Raw genomic sequence first — 19,335 nt, forward strand, 5'->3', positions numbered from 1 at the left:
TGAATCGGACTCTAAAAGCAACCCTCAGAAAAATGGTCCAACAGAACAGCACCACTTGGGATTCAGTCCTCCCTTTTGCATTAATGTTTTTACGTGACACCGTTTCAACATCCACAGGATACACCCCACACACTCTCATGACCGGACGCCCCATGAAAGGCACAGAATTTATATTAGGACTTGACTTGACCAGCCCCGAAGTGACGGCCCTCACACACGAGAACGCAGTCAAACAATTAGTGGAAAATGTAAAAACAGCTCAGCTAGCAGCCGCAGTAAGATTAGGCACTAGGAAGAAACAGAGCAAGGCCTGCTTCGACAAGACAGTGCATGCGACTGAGTTAGAAGTAGGACAGCAGGTCATGCTCTCCATTTACAACCCCAGCACATTCCTGTCACCGAAGTATTCGGGTCTGTACTCCGTTACGGACAAAGTAAGCCCCTCCGTGTATAAAATTAAGTACCCCAACGGGAAGACCGCGTGGTTCCATATTAACCAGCTCAAGGCATATGGCTCGCAGTCTAACCACACACACCACGTCATGCTCGACGCAACAGACCACACCCCGCCCTCAACCAACGTATCCCTACCCTCCCCCAACACGTCCACCCTATCCACGGACCCGCCCTCGACTCCACCTCAGACCTCTAGACTCCGCCCCGGAACGCCCACAGACAGCAGCAGCAGAGACAGCGACTGTGACACAGACAATATTCACAGCACGCCTCCCTTCTATCCTCATGCAACAGGCCCCACACCCAGCGAATCTGACCACTATTCGAGTGATCCCTTCCTGATCACATTCCTCAACAAACCCCACCAAAGACCACCGCCCTACGATGACAACTCCGTCCCCACAGAATTAGACACCACCTTTTGGGACCGTGACAATTCGTACAGGTTCGTCCGAAACGACGAGATGGACCCTAAGTCACACCATGCAGCTTTATCAACCCTCATCCATTCCAGAGTATGGCATCCGGGAGAAGAGGATGACTTTGAGTCTGACTCCCAAAACGAGAACCCCTTTGCGACCCTGTTCGCAACTGATAACTGAGGTATCCAGATGATGTTTTAAAAGGAACCTCTTGGGAGAAACGGTGTTCTTTCTGATGGAACCTGCACGATATTCGTTGCATGCTTGTTTGTTTATGTCTGCCTAATGTTCTTTGTTTCAGTTTAAATCGCTTCCACGGCCACACGCCATATTTGTCGGCAGAAACCTGTGAAAACTTGCCAGCACGCCTATCGGCAGAAACCGCTGAGAGCTTGCCAGACCCCCGTTCATAACTGCTCTTCTGGTTCAATGGTAGAACCTTTACAGCAACCCCCCACGATGATTACATTTTTGCCCGTTCTTGCTGGTTGCTCAGGCAGTGGAGAAACGGCATTGGTCTCCGCCCTGCCTGAGGACCCCCCTCTGGTCAGCTACGCTCGGGTAGAGCACATACAGCATTGATCACCGTCCTACCCGGGGATTCCATCCAAATCTTGCCCGCCGCGGCCCATACCCACCCCATTTTTGGCTCATTATGTTCAAAATTCTTTTGTTTGTTTTGGTAACCTATGGTTGCTTCCCTCTGCTATTTACATCCTCAAACACTAGGATGGTAAATGACACAGGCTGCGAGACGGCTCGCAGTACGGCAGTATGTTCTTAGATGTGTTGTCCGAATATTCGGTTTAAAAAAAAATGAGGGAGTCACACACGGTGACCAATTATAAAGGGAAATTGGCACTAAAAGACAGACATGCTAACATTCAAGATATTACACAAGATAGTAACAGATATTATGCTTGTGTCCATAGAACTCCGGAACCTCAGGAACTCAAGAGGAAGAAAAAGAAGAAGACAGAAAGACGGAAAGATGAAGACAACCTTCATGTTCACCTGGATCTTAGCAGGATCCCTTCAGTTGCGCGCAGATGCTACCCCCCTGACCCCTACCACACAGGCCGCGAATGATTCCCACCCCTACCATACACTACACCCTGACATAGTTAACCCCGAGATAGTTACCGACACCCCGACCTGGTGTGACAAGTGTCTAATCTGGTATTCACTATCGTACGTTGTAGAATCACTCTTAGTACTGGCGATACTCTGCAGTGTCGTGCAGACACTTAGACTCAGAAAATGGCAAAGGAGAGCCTACCGCTCTCGCACCCCAGTATACACGTTTAGGTCCCCTATTTTCGGACTTCATCAAACCACCCAACCCCTCGCGTGAATTAAAGTGCATCCGCTTTTCTTTGTGTGTTTTTGTTCAATAAAGAAATGTAAACCTCTGTGCTTGACTGCCAAGCCAGACACACTGGTGTTGCTGCTATTTGTACATTTAAAATGTTGTAGATTATTTTTGATTGTTTGAGTGAGGATAGTTTATTTAGGTAGTTAGAGGTACCGTTTTTTTGTGTTGTAATGCATACCCCTGTTGTGACATAGCGCCACTTAGAATTGTTAGTTAAAAATGTTCATACATAGTTATGGTCAGTGTAGAGGCCATGGAAGAGTGCTCGCTGGGTCAGGAAGTGAAGACAATGCAGTTATGTGATCCTTCACGCTTCGCGTTAGGGATCACAAGGAGGGAGTGTAACCACCTGGGTTGGCCACTACCCGACTTAAAATGGAGATCCGCAAAGACTACAGGGAAGTTCAGCCAACACAGGCAAAAACTAGCAAGTGCAAAAATCCTGTGTATAGAACTTGCAAAAGCCCAGACAGCACTGAAACTCACAGCCATCTGCATACTAATGAGCGATCCCTGGGAACAATTAAAACATGTAAGTGAATAAGGCCAAGCCAGACTCCTTGGCGCCAGCAGGACAAAGACAAAGGAAGGCCAACGGACACCTAGGGACCGCCCAGCGATCAGGGAACAGCTCCAGTATTGGAGAAATCGATCCAAGTGATCGGAAAGCAGTCCAATCACTTGGAACCAGATACAGGGTCCGCCCCGAACGGCGCGAAGCCCCTGGGGACTGTAAAGTAGAGCCCCCAAGTTGAAATCATCCTTTTTGGCAGGGTCACTCAGCAGCGCGAAACAACCCTTGACAGTGAACTGCCTAGCTGCCGCATCAACCAAGTAAGTCTCCAGTCAACGCACGCTACGAGATAGGCGCTCCTAGCTACCAATCCATACCAGCTTTTGAATCCTGCAGGCTCAGAATTGAATGAAAGGCCATTTGTTCCCTTGACCTGGTGGGCCAGTTCCAAGCTAAGTATAGGCCTTTTAGTGTTAGAGATAGCCAAGTAAGTAGAGTTTTATGCATGAGTAGTGATTTACTGTGTATAATAAACGTGCTTTGATTTGAATCTTACTAATTGGTGTGTCGAGTTATTGATCAGTACTTGAACTTGAACCTCGTGGTGGTATCATAAAGATACCTGGCGACTCTGGAGCAAAGGTTTTAGAAACAGAGCAAATTGAGTAAAGACACAACGGGCGACAAATTAATAGCCAACCAAAGTTAGCAACAGACATGAGGAAAAACTTTATCATGCAGCAAGTGGTTGGGATCTGGAATGTACTTACTGCCAGAGTATGGTGGAGAGTTACGTGGAGAAGGCGGGAGAATGGTATGAAGTGAATTGTTTACTCAGAAAGCCAGTGCTGACACAATGGGCTGAATGGCCTTCTGTGCTGTAATCATTTTGTGATTCTGTAAGTCCCTGCTTGAAGTTGCCCCGCTTTAAGTCATTTGATTTTAAAATCATGTAGTTTTTAGGGCTGCAGTTCCCCGTTTTTGTCTTCAGCTACGATTGTGTGTCGCTTTGTGTTGACGTCGTACATCTTTGCTCTGTGCCGTTTGACATCATTTTGTGTTGCCATTTCATGTTGATTTGACTTTGGGGCCCAGAGTCAATTGCAGCCATTCTGAATAGAATGTGAGCAAAGGTGTTCGATTGCACATGAAGGATTCACAATTTTTTTAACAAAGAATATCCAAATGAACAAGTCTTTTTTTAAGCAAAGACAAGTTGAAGTTTGGGTTGCTCATTTCTGTCAAGAAAAGGCCCATTTCACCTCTGCAAGATGATTTTAATTTTGGAGACCCGGGTGTGTCTGCTGTGGTCATAGATCAGAGAATATACAGTGCAGAAGGAGGCCATTCGGCCCGTCGAGTTTCCACCAGCCCATGGAAATATCACTAAGCCCATACCTCCACCCTATCCCCGTAACCCCATCAAACCTTTTTTTGACACTAAGGGCAATTTAGCATAGCCAATCCACCTAACTGTGGGAGGAAACCGGAGCACCCGGAGGAAACCCATGCAGACACGGGGTGAACATGCAGACTCCGCACAGACAGTGACCCAAGCCAGGAATCGAACCTGGGACCCTGGAGCTGTGAAGCAACTGTGCTAACCACTGTGCTACCGTGCTGTTTAACATCCGGGGCGAAATTCTCCGGAAACGGCGCGATGTCCGCCGACTGGCGCCCAAAACGGCGCAAATCAGTCGGGCATCGCGCCGCCCCAAAGGTGCGGAATGCTCCGCACCTTTGGGGGCCGAGCCCCAACCTTCAGGGGCTAGGTCGGCGCCGGACGAATTTCCGTGGGGGCACCCCCCGGGGCCAGATCGCCCCGCGCCCCCCCCAGGACCCCGGAGACCGCCCGCGCCGCCTTGTCCCGCCGGTAAGGTAGGTGGTTTAATCTACGCCGGCGGGACTTCGGCCCGTCCGGGCCGGAGAATCGCGCAGGACGGCCCGCCAACCGGCGCGGCGCGATTCCTGCCCCCGCCGAATATCCGGTGTCGGAGACTTCGGCCACCGACGGGGGCGGGATTCACGCCAGCCCCCGGCGATTCTCCGACCCGGCGGGGGGTCGGAGAATCTCGCCCATCATGAGGCAGAATGGGCTGACAAAACACAAATTTCTTTACCCGTCAGTCTGGCCTCAATAAAAGTCGAGATGGATTTGCAGGTACAGCATTAGTTATTTTATTTGACTTGCAAGCCTGTTTCATTTCACAGAGGCACAGGACACAGGACTAGTCTACACCCCGGGAAAGTGAATGAAGAAGGAGACAAAGGGATTTCTGCAAATACATTCAAATGGTATCACATTTCACATACACGATTCCCATAGGTCATCCTATACCCCTCCTGACCTGGCCATACACCCTGATTGGCTCACTTCTCATCCCTTCCTCTGGCCCCCTATTACCCAGCATCCTTTTCTCCTCCTTTACTGGACACACCTCCTCCTTGCTTTGCCATGCGGTCTGAAATCCTTTGTCTGTGAACTCACCAGAATGAGACTGGCCTATCTCTACATTACAGTAACTAATATCTCTAAAGTAACTATTTTATATCACATTCGTCATTCCCTCCTTTTATCATTTCATGATAACCAAACTATCCAATCCATAGCTGCGGTCCCTCATCTAAAAAGATCCGTCGCTGCATTTCCAATTCCTGGCGTAGCACCCCTTCATCCGCTGCTCTCTCGTGGATTTTAACAGCCAAGATTTTAAGGGCGTTGATCTGTTCCAGTGCACCCCGCATTCTACCCATCACACATTTAAGGATGGCTGGGCCCACAAAGATGCAGCCAATAGCCACTGCTAAATACATGGCCATATTTATCAACCAGTCCTTCCAACCTCCAAATCCCCAGTTACCCCAAGAGCCAGGATCCCGCATTCCGTCCAGGTGATCCCGTATGCGATCCATAAATTTAGTGATGTTAGCGGTTAAGTCCTGAACTCCCATGATACACTTGCCCTGTACTATGGCACATGCCCCACCCTCACGAGCCAGAAGATAGTCAAGAGCATCCCGGTTCTGCATTGCAAACAACCGCAGCTGAGACAATTCCTTGGTTATTGCCCCGAGGGCTCCCAAGGTTTCATTTCCCAAGATGGGAAGGCCACAAATAAAATAATTCCTATCGTTGACAGCCAAGGAACCCCCCCCACACCTCCCAGTGTCAAGACGCTCCGAATTCCCCACCGGGCTGAGGGGCCCCGGTTGGGTGCGAGAACCTGAGGTTTTTTCCAGTTCTCGCAGAATTCAGCTGGGACTGCCCGGCGTGCTAACTGATTATGCAGCATCCACGCCAAGGGGCAGGGGACTGTGGTAGGGACTAGAGTCCCAATAGCAATTTGGCGGGGAAATGGGGGTGACAAAACATTAGTTGCTGTACCATTTTTAAAAAAAAGTAGTATCCTTGTTCTGTGTACAGGTGAGCATCACAATCAGTATATCGGTTGCGTAGGGATCCCCCAGTAGCCCAGTTTATCCAGCTTTGGAACGCCCATTCGGGCCGCCTAGCAATGCGGAAAGCCCTAGTCCTAACAGTGATATGAGAGACATTCGCCCAGCCACAAAGGAGCTGGAGGCCGGCGTTCAATGGAACGCAGGTGGTGTTATAACAAATGCATTGGCCAGACGCCTGGGTGATATGACACCTCCTGTCCGTACAGGTGGGAACAGACATGTTAAATTCATTTCTACCTCTACCAGCAAACAGCCGTACCCCTCACTGCTGAAACAATTCTCTTACGACCGGGAATCCCTATTGGGAGTGAAGTGGCTAGGTATGTACGCCCTCCACCGTTGCAGCCTATCATACTGTGAGTGGGAATTATCCCGAGGAAGAGGAAGGCAAATAGCCGGTGGTGCTGAACCCGGATCGTAAGGAAGAGTGACTTGCTCGGGCGGTAGCTCGGAACGCTGACAATGAACCACCGTTTGGGGAGTGCCCCAAAGCGGTGAAACAGAAAATAACCTAGACACCGCTGCAGGGTTCGGGTAGCAGACAACCCGTCCGTGGCCATGTAAGCGGTGGTAAATCTGGTAGAAGAGATTCATACTACCCGGGTTTTCCTCAGTTTGGCCTTTAACTAAATTAAATGTATCTCCTGATAACCTACGTTCTAGCTGTACTTCCCTTCTCACACGCCCCGTCCTCTCTCTAGTCCCCCCCCTCTCTCTCACAGCCTCTTCCTACGCTCGCCTGACGGCCTGATGTTACCTTTATCGCACCAATCTTAACACATCCAAAATCAAATTTACATGTACTCCAAAAACAAGGCAATGTCCATATAATGTTCCCTTCCCATCGCCGGGACCGGTGTAATTGCTTCATGAGTCCTGCATTCTCCTTAGATCGTTTAGTCTGACTTAACATTTTAGGCACCATCACTTGCTGAATTTGCGCGGCTGTCCGCGCTGCACAATCTGCTTGTTCATTACCAACGTCGACTGGGGTCTTACCGTTTGTGTGGGCAGCGCATTTAATGACGGAAATCTGCGCGGGCATAAGGAGGGCCTGTAGTAGGTCATTAACTAATCCCCGGTGGGATATTTGACCACACATAATCATGTCAGGTTGTTCTGACGAAATTCCGCTCAAATCGTCCCTTATTGTGGTAGTTTCCTGAATCAAGGCTAAACAGTCGTGGCCAGGTGCGTCTTCAAGGACAGGGGGACCACTAAGAAAACAGGCTGGATTGATAGTGGTACAGTGTTTAAATGTCAGACGTGGATTGTTCAAAAGGTATATCTCATACCTTTTCTGACGAGCTGCGGTATGATGCTGAGTCTGCAGTTGCCTCAGTAGTGCGATGACCGAGTGGGAGCTATACACCGTAATATCCTGTTGGAGAGTGAGAGCATGTAACGGCTGTGCGATGGCATTGATTGAACGTAAATCCTGTACTAATCAGTACTGGTCTGGCTTGGCTGGTTTAGGCACAGCAAGTATGGGGGTGTTACATTCTGATCGGCAAGGGACCAAAATACCCTGTTGCAACAGCTCTCGGATTAATTTGTCTATAGACTGGGCTGCAGTCGAGTGTTAATCGTTTCAGGGACCTCAAAATATTTTATGGCAGTGCCGTCTGGCGTGACGTGAAGTGCGTACTCTGTTGGATCTGAATGATCCACTGCCCTCCTTACCATAGGCCCCAGATCCCTGGCATGGTACTGGTCGTGGACCTGACGTGTAATATGAGGGCTTACCGAAGCTGACTGTGGCCATAAATGTGGTGGTATTGTAACAAAATCGGCTGTACCTTCTTTTCCTGTGGCTGTAACTTTGACTGGCCATTCGGTCCCAATTAATGGCCGGTATTTGTCCTCCAACTCCCTGTTTTGTCCGGTTCTGTCATAGGCCAGGGTAACGTGATGCAGTGAATGTTCAATGTCTAACGTCCACCACTGGGGGGGGTGATAGAAATATAGCACTGTTGCCTCAACCTCCATGATTGAACCGTTACCCCTTCGTCTCCGTACTCTAGCTGTAGCTGGAAGATACACAGTAAATCTCGGGCCAACAAGTTACAGTCCAATCCAGTAGTCACTACAAACTGATGATCCGCAGACTTATTCTCGTAAGTGACTGTCACAGTTTCAGAGATAGGATACTCACACACCTGTCCTTGGAACCCCGACAAATGCTGGGTGTGGTCGGATAGTGGTAGTCGAAGTTCTGATTGTACCGAAGACATGGCTGCTCCAGTGTCGATTACAAATGGGTGATGTTCATCTCCTATCTGCAGAGAGATAATAGGTTCCCTGTCCGATTGGAGAGTCCTTATGACTAAATTAGCTAGTCAATCCTGTGGTGGGAAAGGGTTTGCCTGGGAGAAGTCAGTGTATCTCGTCTGTCCTCCCCTTGGTGGGTACCCCCTTCTTTGGGTCGGGTAGTCTCTTTCTGCTGCCCGTCTTTTAAAGGGGCATTCCTGTTGCCAGTGATCTGCACGGCCACAATTAAAACATGCATTGCTCCCTCTATATCTGCCCCGTCCTTTTTTTTTCCAGAAGACCAATGGCCCCTCAGAGGGCGCGGCGGTTGTAAAGCTGTTGGTGCTTACAGTGGGCCATAAAGAGGAGCTGAGGGTCACTTTGGGTGGGTTTGATATCCTCCCCCTTGCTGATCCACCCACCCAAAGTCACAATATTGGGGTTCCAGCTGGTAAGCTACCGTTTCTGCCGCTTGTTGGGGTCTCAGATCATCCTTTTTCATTACATACTCAGTCTTAATCTTTGTAACTGAGCCTCCTTCCTGGCCTACACCCTCCTTCCAATAAAATCTGACTGCCCTTGCCATCTGGGAAGGGTCGTTCTCTGTCCAATTCATGTTATTACATTTCACAGCAGTAGCCACGGGAGGTGGTAGGCAATGCATTAACATAGCACAATATTGAGGGGAATTCTGACCATTTTGATATGGCAAGTCGCCTGACTGCCCACGGTAGATTTCATTAAAACGTTCCAGAAATTCCTCTGGCTCTTCAATCTTTTTAGGTTTGAGGTCTAAGATAGCAGAAATATTTATGGGCTTTTGAAATGTGCTATTCAACGCATTCAGGATTTGTGTCCGTCTATCGTCGTCCAACGCATGGGCTTGCTGAAGTGCGGCGTGGCTAGCATAATTCAAGTGATTAAGATAATTGCGGTACTCTGCTGGGGTTAAAACCTGCTGGACTAGGGCCCAGAGGTCCCTAGAATCAGCTTGATAAATTGAGATGGTAGTTCTCAGGGAAACCACGAAAGCAGCAGGAGATTTTTTTTCTATCTGTGATTGTAGCCATAATAGCCATCATCTCACTGGGCGTCCATGGGAAATAAATGTCTATCGTGGGCTGGGCCCCGGCAGTCACTGCGTCAAGGTTTGGTATCTTCCTAATCGGCAACTGTCTCCGAATCTCACCAGGGGGCACTCTAGCTATTTCCTCTGGTTCTTCCAAGACTTCGACGTCCCTCCCTGTCACTAGAGGGAGTTCTTTCTCTTCAGAATCATCCCTGGCATCTCCCTTTGTTCTCGAAATTTGCGGTTTCCCCTTGGTCTGAAGGGATTTAGGTGGTATGCTTAATTGTTTCTGGTTAGGATCAAGCCCTTCTCTCGCTGTCCGAGATCGGGTCCTAGAGCTAACTGGGCTTGTGGAACAGAGCTCCTCTTCCCCTACTGACCGTGAAGATGGTAAATCGGGACCCACGCTATCAACCAAAAGGGTTGGAGTGACTGGCATGATTGGGATCTGGGGAGCAGTAACTGGATATAAATTATTATACTCTGGTGGTTCTGGAATTAGTGCAGACAATGCTACAGGTGCAGTCGAAACCTTTGCTGACATTTTCAAATCATCAAATTGGTCATTTTCTGTCAATTCAAGGCCAGTCATTGAACTACGTAGCCCATCTTTTGTTTGACCCGAGCCTTTCCTGTCTTTACTTGCCCGTTTTATTTTTTGCACATTCCGTTTTCAAGACCTGTAATGTTTTTTGGTTACCCTGTTCATTAATTGGAATTCCCATTTTAAGGGCATTGTCCTGCCAACTTGATAACATGATCTTATCTCTTTCCTCTTGACAATATTGTCTCCATAATCCAATTAATTCTTTTGCTTTCATACTTTGACTCTTTTTCCAGATGTGTCCCTGAATTTTCTTAATAATCTCTAGGTCTTTGGTGCCCCCCTAGTGGCCATTCATCACCCATTTTACTCCTTAACGTTGCTGACATTTTCCTGAAATCTTTTGCTTTATCCAGATACATATCGCATAATATTTGCAGTGGCATGCCTGGATCATTTGTGCTATCCAAGGAATTCCCCATAATCTCAACTAGTCCTCAGAACTGCGTTTTTTTGCCAATACAGTCCAAGGGTACAATTTTAGCTTAATCAACTATAGATTTAAAACACTCACACATGGAATTGAATCATCTTCAGATTTAAAAACACTCATTGAACTGAACCTTCATCTGCTGAAGTCACATCAGTTTTTCAAACACTTACTTAACTGAACCTTCATCTGCTGAAGTCACATCAGTTTTTAAAACACTTACTTAACTGAACCTTCATCTGCTGAAGTCACATCAGTTTTTAAAACACTTACTTAACTGAACCTTCATCTGCTGAAGTCACATCAGTTTTTAAAACACTTAGACATGGAATTGAATCATCGTTTTAGATGTTACATCAACCCAAAACCTAACCCAAGCCGAATCAACAATACGAAATCCCATCAATTAAATTTCTAATCCCCAGACTGACCTTTGATTTCGTCGAGACGATCTTTCCGTACCAACCGCGAGTGACCAGACTAATCAGACGATAGGAAGAGGGGAAAAAGCAATGCACGGTCATTTTCCAGCTGTACATTGTGGGCCCTTTTTTCCAATCCTCCTGTTCATAATCAGTCTAATTCTGATTTCGCAGTTGGTCAGAACCGTCTTGAGAAATCCCGTGTTTCCGGCACCAAACGACAAAACACAAATTTCTTTACCCATCAGTTTGGCCTCAATAAAAGTCGAGATGGATTTGCAGGTACAGCATTAGTTATTTTATTTGACTTGCAAGCCTGTTTCATTTCACAGAGGCACAGGACACAGGACTAGTCTCCTACACCCCGGGAAAGTGAATGAAGAAGGTGACAAAGGGATTTCTGCAAATACATTCAAATGGTATCAAGTTTCACATACACGATTCCCATAGGTCCTCCTATACCCCTCCTGACCTGGCCATACATCCTGATTGGCTCACTTCTCATCCCTTCCTCCGGACCCCTATTACCCAGCATCCTTTTCTCCTCCTTTGCTGGACACACCTCCTCCTTGCTTTGCCATGCGGTCTGAAATCCTTTGTCTGTGAATTCACCAGAATGAGACTGGCCTATCTCTACATTTCAGTAACTAATATCTCTAAAGTAACTATTTTATATCACATTCGTCAGGGCTTTTCCTGAGAATCTTGAGAGAGAGAGAGAGAACTGAACTTAGGGTTGCCGACCCTGCTGAGATGGTCAGGAATTTACTGGAATTGGCATCAATCTCCCAGTGGCCAAATAAAGCCTTCCTGGGATTTTTGTTTTGGAAAATACTTTTATTAAACTTTTGACATTTGTACAAACGTAAACAAAACCACAGTAAAACATATATCAACGTGGAAAAAGACAAACTTATATCAACAACTATAACAACCCGCTAAAAGAAATCCCAGAACAGCCCCCCCCTCCCAATTGACAGCTTACAGCGACTAGATCCTTAAAGTGTAAAATGAACGGCCACCATCTACGATAGAAACCGTCGATCGACACCCTCACAGTGAATTTGACGTTCTCTACTTACAAAAACTCCATCAAATCACCTAGCCATGATGCGGCACTGGGCTCCTCCAACTCAGCAGAATCCGCCCCCAAGCCAACAACGAGGCGAAAACGAAAGCAGCAGCCTCCACCCTGTCCTCTATGCCGGCTGGTCCGACACCCCAAATATCACTACCTTGAGCTTTCAAACTTACACAGAATAACATAAGAGTTCACTCTTCGGAGGGACTCGCTCTACATCTCTTCCTCCAAAATGGGTTCCAGCTCGTCCTCCCACCGCCACTCTTCAACTCCTCAACCAAACCCTGCTCTCCCCCCCCCCCCCCCCAATGATCTGTCCATATATCCTGACGTGCTGCCCTCCTCCAACTCCTGCTGCCCTCCTCCTGCAAAGTGGATATCGGTGCCTCCGCGAATGTCAAAAAAGCCCGCAGAACCCAATCACGCACCTGAACATGTCCATCCCCTCCCTCCTCCCCAAAGTCCTGCTTTCTTCTTCAGCTCCTCCCAGCTAGCAAACCCACCCTCCTAATATAAGTTCCGTACCCTGTTCAACCCCTTACCTTTCCACCCCCCAAATGTGGCATCCGTTTTCGCCGGTTCCTGCAGATATGGGCCCACCTTGATACTCCCCGCAGTTTAAAAAAAAAAATGTTGGCAGTGTTGCTGCCATATCTTTAACGTGGAGCTGACCACTGGATTTGAAGAATATTTCACTGGTGCAAATGGCAGAGATGCTGTCACCACTGCCTCCAAGCACGATCCCTTGCATGACCCCGACTCCATCTGCACCCAAGTGAGTTCCTAGTCCCCAAACCAATCCAGCACCTTCTCCGAATTGGCCCCACAATAATAAAACATAACTTTTGGCAGCACCAACTCCCCACCTGCGTCTCCTTCTGCAACACATCCTCCAAAAAGTTCTCTCCCCCCCCGCTTATGAACCCTGTTACGAGCCCCTCCAACCCCTGCAAAAACATTTAGGCAGAAAGATTGGGAGGCTTTAAAACAAAAAGACAAATCTTTACAAGATATTCATCTTATTAGCCTGGACCCGGCCCGCCAGCAACGATGGAAGGCCGACCCACCGCTGGACCTACGCCCTAACCCTATGCGCCAGGTTAGCAAAATTCAATTTGCAGAGTTGTGCCCAATCCCATGCCACCTGGAACCCCAATTTAGCACAGTGGGCTAAATAGCTGGCTTGTAATGCGGGTTCAATTCCCGTACCGGCCTCCCTGAACAGGCGCCGGAATATGGCGACTAGGGGCTTTTCACAGTAACTTCATTGAAGCCTACTTGTGACAATAAGTGATTATTATATTATTATAGATAGCAGAAACACGTCCCATTAAGATGAAACGGCAGCCCTCCCAACCCAGTTGCTCTCCTCGGGGGCCCTACCACAAAATACTCACTCTTTCCAACGTTTAGTTTTTACCCCGAAAAGGAGCCAAACCTCTTTAATATTCCCCCATCATTGTCCTCGGGTTACTTACATACAGCAAAAGATATTCGGCACAAAAAAACACTCTGTGCTGCGCCACAATTCCTCTCCACTTGTCTGAAGCCCTCAAGGCAATTGCCAATGGCTCGATCGCCAACGCAAACAACAATGGAGACATAGGGCAACCCTGTCTCATCCCCCTATGCAGCCTAAAGGATCCCAAAGCCATGGTGTTAGTTCAGACATTAGCAGATGGTGCCTCATCTAGCAGCTGTACTCAAGAAACAAACCAAGGACCGATCCAGACTTCTCCAAAACCGAAAACAGATAGCTCCATTTAATCCATTCAGATGCATTTTCTGCGACCAAAGAACTGGTCCGGCCCCACCGCCGGTTTGAGAACCACGATAAGTAACCGCCTCACGTTGGATGGCAGCTTCCTATCCTTACAAAGCCTGATCTTACCCCACAACCTTTGGGAGACAATACTCCAACCTTAACGAAAAATAGTTTGCGTCTACGTTGAACAGAGAGATCGGCTGGTACGACCCGCACTCTATGCGATCCTTAGCCTTCTTCAGAAGAAAGGAACTGAACGCCTGCTCCAATGTCTCCGGGAGAGAACATCATGCCAATTAATCATTAAATGTCCCCAGCACCAATGGGGCCATCTGATCTGCGAATGATCTACTGGGAACTCATCTAGCCTCGGTGCTTCCCTGTCTGAATCTTCCCAAGGCTGCGTGAACCTCCTCCAACCCCAAAGGCGCTTCCAGCTTCCCCCGCAGTTCTTCCTCCACCTGAGGAAACTCCAAACCCTCTAGGAACTCTGCCATCCCCTGGTCATCCTCTGGTGGCTACATCTTATAAAGGCCCTCCCAGAAGACCCAGAACACCCCAAGGACCTTCTCTGGGGTGGACACCAACCCACCCCCGGCTCCCACACCTGCAACATCTCTCTAGCAGCTTCTTGCTGCCTTAACGGATGAGCAAAAAGACGCTATCCTTCTCCCCATACTCATACACCACCCCTCTAACCCGCCACAGCTGGTGCACCACCCGGTCTGTGGACAGCAGGTTAAACTGCATTTACATCTTCCTACGTGCCCAAAGCTCTGGAGTGAGGTCACTTGCATACTCCCTAGCCACTTCCAGGATCTCTTCCACCGGCCCCTGTCACTCCTGCCTAGCCTTCCTATCCATATGCACCTTATACAAGACGATCTACCCTTGATCACCGCCTTTAATGCCTCCCACAGAGTAGAGGGGAAACCACCCCGTTCTCATTCCTTTCAACACTTTATGATCCAAGAAATCTTTACACAAACCCGGGATCCGCTAGTAGCCCTATATCCAATCTCCAACTCGTACGCTGTGCCTGACCTGCCTCCAACTTCAAGTGCACCAATTTGCCGTTTGTCCGAAATAACCAATGGCGGGCACTTCACATTTTTTACCCTGGAGAGCAGGGATAACAGCAAAGAAGTCAATCCTCAAGTATTTCTTGTTCATCAGTGAAAAAAAAGAACTCCCCCCACCCCAAATGGGCACCAGACCATCCCTAAAGTGAGACCAAAAAACCCCCCTGGTCACTGTTACTTCCACCTCTCCTCCCCCTCCTGCTACCCCGCCCCCCCCCCCCCCCCAAAAAAAAAAACCAGGCTCACAGACTGTCTGGTGCCACAACCCTGCCCCCATCCCCTCACCAGACAAACAAATAGTTGTACCCCACCCAACCAGGCCAACAGACTGCAGCCTCTCCCCCTCCCCCACTCTGGCCCCGTTAACTAGCCACCTACTCCTCCTTGCTGGCAAAGTGGCCCCCAGCAGGGACCCCATCGAATAGCTCCTCAAAGACCACCCAGCTAGCAGGATCTATTAGTTCAATGGGATTTCCTATTGACTGCACCCTTGTCGCAGGGAAACCGTGCATCGCGTGGGACTGGAATTTCCCACGGGCATGAACAGACAGAAAATCCCACCCAAAGAATCAATACAATTTAACAATAAAGAACACAATATTTACCCCTGTGCACAGTACTTGTGTGCATCATTAACCCACAAGCCCTGTTATGTATTAGGCTCCCATGTGTTGGAAATAGTTGTTCTGATGTTGTCCAGTATTGTCAAATATTGTGACATATTCTAAAATAACCTCAGCATATTAACTGTACTAGTAAAGTAGCTAATTTATCTGCAGGCTTGATATCACTTGTGTTGAGTTCCCTATTTTTTCTTGACTGTAATACGAGGGATGTTGAGCACCACCAATTGAGGGAAAGTTGATTGAGGTGGATACAAGGCATATCTGTATTTTGTTTCTTGCAATTGCAGCATTTGAAAACCATGATCAATAGTTATCTGTAAAAGAAAAGCCCCAAAACATGTGAATTACGATCCATCGTCATAACCGTGACCTCTCAGGACGTTCATCCGTCCTTTCTATGTACCCTTAACATAATTTGGATTGTAGGAACTTTATTGGAAGTGGGGAGACAACACTGGTAGATGCAGTTCAGCTATTCCAGTTCAAAATACATGGGGGGGGCGGGGCGGGGCGGGGCGGTGGGCCAAGGGGACTCGCCTGTACCGAGAATGTGCAGCAGAGAGAAGGCCCGTACTATTTCAATTTTCTTACCAACATTTAGCGCTCATGCCTCTATCTATGGTAACAAGAAGGGTAAAAGACCAAAAGAGATTCCTGTTGGAACAATAGAAATTGAAGTGTGCACACTGACCCAGAAGAGATGTAGCCTGTAGGTGGTGATGGGCCTGTGTTGACAGTGGATCAACAGTGACAAGTTACAGCCTCCTGCATAGCTTTTACTGACTGTTCTGCCTTCTGGGAGCGGGTTGGTTGCCAGGTCCCATGTGCTCTTTCTGTAAAAGTCCAATGTGGGCTTGTTGGGACGGATTTGAAATCTTTCAAATTTAATTCCGCCTGAGCCAAATTGGCCTGTTCTTTCCCAGAAATTTCCCAGCACATGGAAATGGCTGCCAATAATGCAAAAGGGGCTGTTTAGCACAGGGCTAAATCACTGGCTTTGAAAGCAGACCAAGGCAGGCCAGCAGCACGGTTCGATTCCCGTAACAGCCTCCCCGAACAGGTGCCGGAATGCGGCGACTAGGGGCTTTTCACAGTAACTTCATTTGAAGCCTACTTGTGACAATAAGCGATTTTCATTTTCATTTCAAATGATATTAAGAAGACCAACGGCAGCAGGCAGGCAGGTGCACTGCATCTAGTAGAAAAAGAAGCTGCAAGTAAAAAGGTGAAGACAGTGGAGTATTTCAGGTATGAAGGGTCACACTATGTGAATCATTGTAAGTTTATGGTTGATGCAACAAAAAAGGGCATTTAGCAAAGAGTGTTGGGGTGTTAAAAGAAAATCGAAGGCTGAGCAGGGAACTTTAAATGTAAGGAAGCCTCAGTCGATGGCACATTGCTGGGAAAGCTCAGACCAGGCACTATTATGACATGTTTAATATGAGCGAGGGACCTGCAGAGTCTATTTATGCTACAGTGGAGGTCAATGGACAGAAAATCAAGATGGAGGTGGACATAGGAGCCTCTACGCCGGTTATCAGTGAGGAGGCCTTCAGGAAGATTTGGGACTGTAAACAGGCAACAACCCCAACTCATGCAGGAATCAACCATCGGATGTACACCGGCGAGTGTTGGAGATGGACATTGCATGTAATAGCAAAGAAGCAAGAGCATGGCTCCTGGTAGTAAAAGGACATGGACCTAGCCTACCTGGGCATGACTGGCTCAGTTCAGTTGAACTGGGGTGAGATAATGCACACAAAAGTGACAGAGGTTGTCATTCAGAAATATCCTGAGGTTTCCAAAGACGAACTGGGTACATTACAGGGTACGATAGTTAAATTGTTCATAGACCTTCCGGTTACTCCTCGCGTTATCAAAACGAGGACAGTGCCCTATGCCATGAAAGGCAAAGTGGAGGAGGGGTTGGAGCGACTGCAAAGACTAGGAACCATTGAGCCCGTTCGGTTTTCACATTGGGCAGCTCCGATTGTTCCTGTTCTTAAAAGTAACGAGACTGTGTGCATATGTGGGGATTACAAACTTTAAAAAAATTAATTTAGAGTATCCAATTCATTTTTTCCAATTAAGGAGCAATTTAGCATGGCCAATCCACCTACCATGCACATCTTTTGGGTTGTGGGGGCGAAACCCACGCAAACACTGGGAGAATGTGCAAACTTATCATTAATCAAGTTTCCAAGCTGGATGCTTACCCATTGCTGAGGGTAGAAGATCTGTTTTCAACCCTTGCAGGAGGCAAGACGTTTTCAAAAGTAGACATGAGCCAGGCCTGTCAACAACTTTTGCTAGAGTAAGATTCAAAACAGTACATGACTATCAACATGCATAAAGGGCTTTATCACAGGATCGAACCCGGGTCCTCGGCGCCATGAGTTAACAGTGCTAACCACTACGCCACTGTGCCACTCTACCTGTATTTGCTTTTAACCAAAGTGGTCCAGTATCTTTGGTAGTAAAAAGGAACAATGGAAGAGATATTCGCAGGCACTAAGATCATTTTTGTCTAGCCATGACTCAGACAACAAAGGTTCCTGATAACACACAATAGAAGGATATGCTGCTGTGTAAATTCAACAAGAAATGGCCCCTGTTGTACCAGAACGTCCAGTGGAGAAGGACACTCATGCACAGATATTCAGTCTACTCCTGCATCCAGTTGAACTATGCCATGCATCACTAGAGTTTACAGAGTCACCAGTGATACTGCGAAACTCACAGCGTAGTCGCAAAGCTCCTAATGACTGATTGATGATTAAGGCATTAGCTTCATTGCATTTCTGATTTTAAGGGGGATTAAAATTTAAGGGAGGAGAAGTGCTAGAGTGGTAGTATTGTCAATCTTATTTAAATCTATTGCTGATGTCACTAGTTATTGTTGTTACCTTTGTATATTCGTACTTTACCACGTGTCTGATTCTTTTCTGTTGCTGTTATTTCAATGTTTATTCCCGTTTTTGAATCTATACTGTATGTTAAACTTTGTTATTTTTATATATTAAAGAAGATTAACTTTCAAAGCGTTTTGACTGCCTTTTTGTGGTCAAGTTACCACAGTCTCTTTTAAAATCCCCTGCAATCTCTCCATCTATTGATTAAAATAGAAAATATCTATGCAGATAGGTCGAAACAAAACTGACTTCATTATTTCAATTGTTTTGTAAATATTATTTTAGCAGGTAGCAAATCATAACTTTATTAAAATGATAGCTTACAAATTGTTTTAAAGCTTTACTGATTTAAACTAGAACAGATTTGGCAAAACTTCATTTTGAGAAATTAAGACTTTTTTGTGTTTTCTTTTTGTATTCATTAAAGTCAAGAATACCATTTGTATTTGAGAATGATACAATTTTCCATGTTAAAGCATACATTAGATCCACCGTAACAATATATATTTTTATAGTTACATTCTGGTAACTGGTAAATGGCAAAGGCTCTGATTCCAGCTGATAATCAGGTCCTGCACTGTCAGCTACTAGAGTACTACATCTATTGGGCTAGTATAGGGTACCCCTAAACATTTGGCATTCACACAGTTGTGGGATGATAAAATGAAACCGATGCAGAAAACAGAAAGGTACATAGCATTGCATACAGTGTAAAAAGTGATGGAAAGACTTTTTGTGAAATCAGAGCTCAAGCCCAAAATTGTCGATTCATTTAATGAATAAAGTTTGAGCTCTTTTTAAACTGCAAACCTTGTATGTAGCGGTCCCTCTAATTGTGTGTGAGTCTCTTCTAAAAATGCACCTCAAC

At 47.0% G+C, this 19,335-nt stretch overlaps 1 protein-coding gene across 5 annotated transcripts in view; it reads left to right on the top strand.

The window, feature by feature from the left end:
* slc25a47b (solute carrier family 25 member 47b) overlaps positions 1-19,335 on the top strand; it is a 100,530-nt gene that overhangs the window by 19,267 nt on the left and 61,928 nt on the right. The window lies entirely within an intron of this gene.

This window comes from Scyliorhinus torazame, chromosome 2, assembly GCF_047496885.1.
Source record: "Scyliorhinus torazame isolate Kashiwa2021f chromosome 2, sScyTor2.1, whole genome shotgun sequence".
In the NCBI taxonomy this organism is placed as follows: Eukaryota; Metazoa; Chordata; class Chondrichthyes; order Carcharhiniformes; family Scyliorhinidae; genus Scyliorhinus; species Scyliorhinus torazame.